The sequence below is a fragment of the Capra hircus genome, chromosome 10 (assembly GCF_001704415.2).
Source record: "Capra hircus breed San Clemente chromosome 10, ASM170441v1, whole genome shotgun sequence".
In the NCBI taxonomy this organism is placed as follows: Eukaryota; Metazoa; Chordata; class Mammalia; order Artiodactyla; family Bovidae; genus Capra; species Capra hircus.
Window position 1 is genome coordinate 27,037,862 of NC_030817.1, and position 9,395 is coordinate 27,047,256.

At 43.9% G+C, this 9,395-nt stretch overlaps 1 protein-coding gene across 1 annotated transcript in view; it reads right to left on the reverse strand.

The window, feature by feature from the left end:
• SYNE2 (spectrin repeat containing nuclear envelope protein 2) overlaps positions 1 to 8,842 on the reverse strand; it is a 323,992-nt gene extending 315,150 nt beyond the window's left edge. The window contains 1 exon segment of the mRNA XM_018054080.1: positions 8,652 to 8,842. The gene's annotated coding sequence lies outside the window, so the exon portion shown is untranslated.

Below are 9,395 nucleotides of genomic sequence, written 5' to 3' on the forward strand. Positions count from 1 at the left end.
AAAAAGTTGGCTTAAAACTCAATATTCAAAAAACAAAGATCATGGCATCAGGTCCCATCACTTCATGGCAAATAGATGGGGAAAAAATGGAAAGTGACAGACTTTATTTTGGAGGGCTTCAAAATCACCAGACAGCATGTTAAAAAGCAGAGACATTACTTTGCTGACAAAGGTCTGTCTAGTCAAAGCTATGGTTTTTCCAGTAGTCGTGTACGGATGTGAGAGTTGGACCATAAAGAAAGCTGAGCACCAAAGAATGGATGCTTTCGAACTGTGGCATTGACGAAGACTCCTTGGACTGCAAGGAGATCCAACTAGTCCATCCTAAAGGAGATCAGTCCTGAGTATTCACTGGAAGGACCAATGCTAAAGCTCCAATACTTTGGCTACCTGATGCAAAGAACCAACTTGTTGGAAAAGACCCTGATGCTGGGAAAGATTGAAGGTGGGAGAAGGGGACGACAGAGGATGAGATGGTTGGATGGCATCACTGACTTGATGGACATGAGTTTGAGCAAGCTCCGGGAGTTGGTGATGGACAGGGAAGCCTGGTGTGCTGCAGTTCATGAGGTCACAAAGAGTCAGACATGACTGAGTTGACTCTACTGAATGTTTACATAGGAGTTCATTTCACTATTATCTCTGCTTTTGAATATATTTAAAATTTTTCATAATAAAGTGTTCTAAAATCTAGTTTACTTTTGCTCCAGTGTCAGACAAAACTTTACCATTTTGGATCTCTGTTTTACCCACATAACAATTCACGTTTGACAGTCCATTAGTGTCAAAATAGTTCTTAAAGTACCACATGGTAAATATCACATTTCCAAATCATATTTGTAGAAACTAGGACCCAGGGAAAAAAAATCTCAGAGATCATCTAATCCTCTGTGCCAGTGGTTCACAATCTTGTGCATGCATCAGAATCACTTGGAAGACTTGTTAAACACAGATCGCTGGGCCTCACCCTCTACATTTCCAAACCAATAGGTTTGATGCTACTGGTCCCTAGACCACACTTTGAGAACCACTGCTCTAAGCTTGCACCCTTTGCCTAGCTCGTATCTCCATTGCAGTGATCACCAATTACCACATTGGAATGCATGCTCCTGTGCTTATGGGCCCTTTTCTTAAAAGAGAGTTGGCTTTCAAAGGGCAGGAGACATAAATTTTCATCAATGTGCCAGAGCCCAGATTCAACAAACATTTACAAAGTAAGTTAATTTGCTGGATGAATTAAGTTTTCCCACTCATTTATAGTTGAGTGTTTGTCAATGTATTAACCTTCAGAATAGGAGTACATTTACACATACCCAGATGGAGAGGGTATCCACTCCATCTTCACTGATAAAGGAAGACTAAAAATTACCTAAAACCAGAGCAACAAATAGCAAATTTTGGCGAGTTCTAAGAACTACATCTCAGATTGGAGTTTTCAATCAAATATGGACACTGACAAGCAGAAGCTTCAGGGTCACTTTGCCAAATGTTACTCTGACCCAAGCAGCTCTAACCAAGTGCTTTTTATCTCATATACCATCGGAAGAAAGAAATGCTTTGAAAGTTTCTCAAGGTCTGGATAATGTCAGCATGGGAGGACTCACTCCTGAAATTTCCCTTTTTCTAATGTTGCCGGAAGAAAAGAAAAGACAGCACACTCATCAATACCTGCACAGAGATCTCCAAGTCCAGGTGTTCTGAATCTTCTAAGACCCCACAGTGTCCTGAAGTATCTATTACAGCAATGATCAGCTCAATGACAACTCAGTAACTGAGTTTAAGAAAATGAACTATGCTCTGATTTCTAAATTTCACTACTACTTTAATGTTTACACTAAAATTACAAGTTAGAATATATACATATTCATAAAGATGAATCCAATAACCTCAATATGTATAATTCATTTATTTTCACATGATAGCAAAATAAAGAATATAACCTGTGTAAAACATGGGTAATATATGATGTTTGGGGTTTTAGATTCCTTTAAAAAAAAATTGACTGTTCAAACAAAAAACAGTAATGCAATGTGGGATCAATAACAGACAAAAAGTTAAATGTATGACAATATCACATAGGTTAACATAGAGAAATGGGAATTAACTATTACAAGGCTCTCATGAGGTACGTGACTGTAAATGGGGTGGTATAATATAACACCTGAAGGTAAACTGTGATAAGTTTATCAACCCAAAGCAAACACTAAAATAACAAAATAAAGAATGATAGCTAGGGAATTCCCTGGCACTCCAGGGGTTAGGACTCCACGCTTTCACTGCTGAGGACATTGGTTCAATCCCTGGTCAGGGAACTAAGATTCCCAAGAGTCAAATTGAGAAAAAAAAAAAAAAAAAGGACTGTTAGCTAATAAGCAAAAAATAAATAAATAAATTATAATGATAATAAATTCAATTAATCCAAAGACAGAAAAAGAGAAAAAAGGAAATAAAGATAAGAAAAACATGTAACAAAAACAAAAGTATACATTTAAAGTGAACTATAATCAATAATCACTTTAAATATAAATGGTCTAAATATCAGAATTAAAAGTCAGAGATTGTCACATGGAGAAGCATAACTCTCCACTCCTTAAATGTGGGCTACACATAGTAACTTCCATCTCAAAAAGTACAGGACAGAATGCAGAGAAAAGAGCAACTTTATGGCAGGGAAACCTGACAAGCACTACCTCAGCTAAGTAATCAAGGTTAGCATGAATAACGATGCTATGTTGATGGTATGCTCTCTTGACATGGAATAATCAGAATAAATATTGTGTTCAAGCACATACAAAACATCCTTTTCAAGCACACAGAAAAGAAATAATAATAAAGATCAGAGTGAAAATCAATTAAATAGAAGATAGAAAATATAAAGAAAACTAATAGCCGAAACATTGAGAAGGTCAGTAAAACAGCCTTTGGTCTCTTTACCTTGACACTCCTGACGTTCTGGCTGAATGAGTCTTTGTTGAGATGATCTCTCCTGTTCACTGCAGATCTTTAGCAGTATCCCTGGCCTTGGCCCACTAGATGCCAATAGCAAGCGCCCGCCCACCCCTACCCCAAGACATTGTCTCCAGACATTATCTCATCTCCAAAACCTGTCAAGTGTTCCAGGGCCAGTAGTACACTTCAACCCATATTCCACTCCATAAAATTTATGGTTTTATATTCTTTTATAGTTTTTCTACAAGTTTTATAACTCTTAGGAAAAAAATCTTTGTGATCTTGAGCGAGGCAAAGATTAGGTATACCACCAAAAGTGTAATTTCATAAAAGAATTGATAAATCAGACTTTATTAAAACTCCTGATCTTCATAGATTTGTTAAGAGAATGTAAGATGAGCAACAGATTGAAAGGAAATATTTGTAAATCACATATCTGATACAGAGCTTGTATCCAGAATATATAAAAAACTCAAAACTCAATAAGGAAGCAACCAATCCAACGAAGAATGAACAAAAGAATGCAAACAGAAACTTCAGCGAAAAAAAAGATATAATATGGATGGTAAATACGCACATCGTTAGTCATCAGGGAAATGCAAATTAAAACACAGTGAGATACCACTACACATCTAATAGAATGGCGATGACAGCTTAACCACGCCAAGTGCTGGCAAGGATGCACAGCCACTGGAACCCTCACACACTACTTTGGGAATGTCTGGGAAAGTATGGAAGTTTCTTTACAAGTTAAACATACGCCTACCATATGATCGAGCCATTCTACTCCTAGACATTTACCCAGGGAAAATGAAAGCAGATGTCCATATAAAGACTGAATATAATGTGTTTACAGCAGCTTTATTTTTAACATCCAAAAACTAGCAAAAAAAAAAAAATGTTTATCAATGGGTGAATGGATAAATAAACTGGTGTATATTCATACAGCAGAACACCATTCAGCAATAAAAAGTAATCAACTACTGATACACAGAACAACATAGATGAATCTCAAAACAATTATACTAAGTGAAAGAACCCAGACAAAAGAGAAAACATATTATATGGTTAAATGCAAATAAAACTCTGAAAATACAAACTAATCCATAGAGTCAGAGCTATCACTGGTTGGGAAAGAAGGTAACAGGGTATAGGAAGGGACCAAAGGGAAAGATGATTCATAGGTCTACAAATAAGTCAAAAACTTATCAAATTTAACACTAAATTTATGCAGCTTACTGTATATCAATTATACTCAATGAAACTGTTTTTAAAATTATCACACAAAAAACAGAAAGGACAGAGTTTAAGATAACAAAACAGTACTTAACCTGCAACTTCACAAAGAATTACAAGCTTTAAACATAACTGATTTTACACTATTGCAGACACAATTCTTAATTTGGTGAAAGTAGGAATGGGGGCCGGAGAAGGTGATGGCACCCCACTCCAGTACTCTTGCCTGGACAATCCCATGGACGGAGGAGCCTGGTAGGCTGCAGTCCATGGGGTCGGGAAGAGTTAGACACGACTGAGCGACTTCACTTTCACTTTTCACTTTCATGCATTGGAGGAGGAAATGGCAACCCACTCCAGTGTTCTTGCCTGGAGAATCCCAGGGATGGAGGAGCCTGGTGGGCTGCCATCTATGGGGTCGCACAGAGTCGGACACAACTGAAGCGACTTAGCAGCAGCAGCAGCAGGAGGAATGGGGGTGCATAACCCAGGTCATTGGAAAATGCAAAAGCAAAAACAGCACCACAACAGCGAGCACACAGTAAAGTCGTGAAGAATGGGCTATACGTTTGAATGATATTAAGATTATTTCTTAATTATAGTGAATCTGAAACATTTCATAATTATAAAAAAGGAAAAATAACTTCATTTTTTTCCAATTTGTCTCTTCCCATTCCTAGGCAGAATTGGATGCTTTCCTCCTCCCCGGGTCCCTGAGAATACATCTTTTCTAGCACTGCCATATGTGTATTGCAATGGCTTGTCTTCACTAGACAAACAGCTCCATCAGAATACAGAATACAAAAGACAGAATACTATGTCTTTTGATGCTGGCGTAGTGGCTAAATGGGGCTTCCCAGGTGGTACTAGTGGTAAAGAATCTGCCTGCCAATGCAGGAGATGCAAGACACGCGGGTTAGATCCCCGGGTCGAGAAGATCCCCTGGAGAAGGAAATGACAACCCACTCCAGGATTCTTGCCTGGAAAATTCCATGGAAAGAGAAACTTGGCAGGCTACAATCCAGACGAGCGCGTGCATGCACGCACACAAGCACACACACATATACATGGTGGTTAAATATAAGTGGGATCTGAGAACCTGTTTTCCCATCTATCCTAGGCTGTGCCATTCAGCTACTGGGTAGCCTCTGAAAGTTCCTTCAATTGTATTAACTATAACATAGGGCCAATAGGGTATATATGAGAATTCACTGTGAATGTATCCAAACCTTCGCCAATGAGGCCTTGCGTGACCTGTCATCTGATTGCTGCTATTGTTGTTGTTCAGGCACTAAGCCGTGTCCCATTCTTTGCGACCCCACAGATTGCAGCACACTAGGCTTCCCTGTCCTTCACTATCGAGTTTGCTCAAATTCATGTCCATTGAGTCAGTGATGCCATCCAACCATCTCAACCTCTGCCATCATTTGATTACCATTCTTTTTCAGTTCTCTCCCTGCAGTTGACAGTGCTCAGCCTCAAGACCTTCTCTCAGGTCCAATCAATCCATGCACCACCAAGCTCTTTCCCGACTCTTCTTCCATGTCTCTCTCCTCTCCTCACCTCCTCACCCACAATACACTTACATGCTACTTGTCTCAGCTTACATGTCACCTTCAAGGAGAAGACTTCTTACCATTCACTTAGGAACTCTTGGTTACTCTGTGTCTCAGCACCCTGTGGTTTTCTTATTTCCATTCAACAAATAGTTTGAGTCCCTACTGTGTGCCAGGCGCTGACTCTGAGGATGCAGCAGGGAACACAATAGCTCTGAGGAGGTGTGCAATCTAGGGGGGTAAGACAGAACATAAGCAGAGAAATAACATACAGAGTATGTTAGTCAGATGATGATATGGAGCGGGGGAAATGTATGTTAGTTAGATGATGAGATGGAGGGGGGAAATCAGTTATGAAAGGAGAGTAAGGGAGTTACAAGTGGGCTATGATTTTAAATCTGGGGTTCAGTGAAGGTTCATAATATAACTGAGTAAAGAAGTGAGGGAGATCAGAGAAAGAACCATATAGGTATGGCGGGGCATTCCAGGCAGGGGAAACAGCAAGTGTGACGGCCCACAGATAGCTAGGAAGCTAGTTTGGCTACAGAAGTATGAGGGAAACGAAGAACAGCAGACAAAATCAAGGAGACAGGACTGGGCGGGGAGGGTCACATGGGGTAAACACCGAGGCCACTGACCAGCCTTTTCCTTTCACTCAGGGAGACTGAGGCCACTGGAGGGTTTTACACAGAAGTGGTGTGATCTGATTTACATTTTAAAAACTACTATTAGTTTCGTGATGGCTTTTATGTTCTGCCTATCCTCCCCACCAGCTAAGATAAAGGCGGGAACCACAGCTGTCCTGTGCATTGTTAGAACTCCAGTACCTACCACAATACACTGAAAGCACTCAGTAAATATTTATTGGATGGATGAGGTAATCTATGTAAAGCATTTACTGGTACAAAATCAGTATTCCATAAATGGTTAGTATTATTTGAAACTCCAGAGTCCAGCACAGTGGCTGGCACAGGTAAGCATTCATTTGAGTAAATGAAAGGATAATTTTGTGAAACTACTGAAAGTTTATAGCTAAAGCATATGAGTAACGACAAATGAAGTTACTGCCTTTAATACCATCCCTTACTTATCAAGACCTGACCCCGGTTTTGAGCTTTATATTAAACTCTGATATACTATTAAGGGCATGACCCAAGAATAATCCCACTCTGACTCAGTTCTTTAAGCATACTGCAATATCCTGCAAACACACTTAGGACAAACGCACTGAAATGCTTGTAAAATTTCTAACCCGGTAAACTTATTCAAATGATTAAAAAAAAAACAAAAACAATCAACGTACAAGGTTAAGCTGAGCCAAGGTTAAGCTGGTTTGATTTTGATTTTTGTGACTTCAAATAGAGCTCGTGAACTTAAATATATGGACAGAAAACAAAGGATTTACATTTTTTGCTTATTTTGACATCTCCAGAATCTTCACCACGGGAGAAAAAAAAAAAAAAACAACTTAATGAGGATTACACCTGTTCTCTTCTCCCTCGGGTGCTTCCGGGGGTGGGGGGTGTAATGGCACAGCTAAGGCCAATCAGTTAATTATCTCAAGAAGAGTCCGGGAGAGTCTCAAGAGACTTTTCCAGAAAGGAAAGGTAAGGAAAGAAAGAGTCATGCATTAAAGTATAAAAACACGCCAAATGTTCCATCTCATAAAAGGTGAACACTCACCCCGATGATGTTTACAACGGCTCAAGGGCAAGGACCTGAGTGGTGAACGGGCCAGGTGTGGTTCGGGTGTTTAATCCCAACCCTGTAAGTGGTCGAACTCATCCTAGCACAACCACAAAATATCTGCAAGGAGTTCTTCGAAGCGCTGGAACTTTTAGAAAAGCAGGTGAAAGCTGTTTGAAATCAAACGTTTTTTAAAAAGGCGATGCCAAAGTTTAGAGCGGCTGGAAAGAGCCTCCTGGGTTTGGCTCTGACTTGCCGGTGCTCGCACACAATCGTGCCTGCTGGCGTCTCGCTCAGACGCTCCCTTTCACCAGGGAAGGGGAAAATAATAACTTTCGGAAAAAAACAGGCGCCCGCAAAGGCAAAGGTGACACAGGACTCCTCAACCTCCATCAAAGAGGGTGGTTAACGTTGTTTGGAATAGCACTGATTTCACACAAGTCTCCCCTCACTCTTTTTTTTAACAGAAGAAAAACAACCTCAGAAGGAGAAGGTGCTACCGTCAGACGCGCAAGGCAATTTCAGACAACAAAGACCCCAGGCAATCTTTTCGGAATATACAAGCCGAGCCGTTCGAGCGGCCCACGCCGCGGAGGCGCTCGGCCGCCGCGGTTCCTCGAGTGCGGGGGCCGGCAGATCCCCGCCCGCCAGTCTTGGGGGACCCTGGGCGAGCCTCGCGCCGCCCCCCTATCTGGCAATCTCCGCGCCGCTGCTCTCTGCCTTCTAGCTCACGCTGCGTTCAAAATCTTTCCCGCCCAAGCGTGACGCGAGGAACGAAAACAATCAGCCGACTGCTCGGTCCCCCGGCCTGGGCCCGACGGGGGCGGCGGGTGGATCCGGGCCGAGCCCCCCGCGCAGCCCCTTTCCCAGGCGGGCGGACCGGCGGGCTGGGGACCGGAGGTGACACAAAGAAGCCGGAGAGACAAACGCCACCCGCTGGCGCTCACTCCAATCCCCGGAGCGCCCCGCCCGCTGACAAGTTTGCGGCGCCCTCCACGCACCCCGCTCTTCCCAGCCGGGCAAAGTTTCCCGGGGCCCGGTTCGGACCCCCGCAGTGGGTCGGGTCCCGTCTCTTGCCGCCCCCTCCCTCAGCTCAGGGACCTGGCTCTCCCTGGCCCCCGCCCCTTTCCCTCCCTCCCGTTCTTCCTCCCTCTTCGCCCCAGTCCGCTCCCTCTGGGGCGCACAGGGGTGCGGGGGCCCCGCCGCCGCCGCCCCCGCGCTCACCCGCTGCCGGCCCGGAGAGGGCGCGGGCTGCGGCCAGCCCGGGTCAGCGCCCCGCTCGCCTTGCTCCTTCGATCGCGCCTTTTGCTCGGTCTCCCGCTCGCTTCTTTGGTCCAGCGGAAGGCTCGGGGCGCAGCAGAGCGCGCTCGGCTCCTTGGCGCTCGGAAAGCTGCAAACCACGCCCCGCGCCTTCCCCGCCCGCCGCCGAGTCCCGCTCTCGCCGCTCGGCGGCCAGTGTCGAGCCCGCCCGCGAGCGCCGGAGGAGGAGCAGCCACCTCCCCCCGCACGCCCTGCCGCAGCCCAGGACTGGCAACTTTCCTTCCACGTTCTGGAACATCAGAGTGGCTCTGAGGGAGACGCTAACTCAGAATGCAGGTTAACCACCACCGAGGGTGGGGAGAATGTCACACACTCCCTCAGATAAGCTTTTCGGGTCGATTTCAGCTAGAAACTTCTCTAACATTCTCGGACTCCTAGGTCTTGGAAGTGGAGGTAAGGAAAGCAGATCTGCGAATTAGCTACCAGACCTTGATCAAATCCGTAAACGTTTATGGACCCTTTGTAAAACGAGAAATTTGGATTAGATGGCCTTTAAGATCTGGTTCAGTTATTTCCTATAGCGTGGTCCAGACCTCAGTGTCACCTGGCGGGAAGATGAGGCGCTAGTTTTTAATACAGAATTCAGGGTCCCTCCTTCCTGGAAGCTGAGGAGTGGAAAACAGCCTCAACCTTACACGGATACATAAC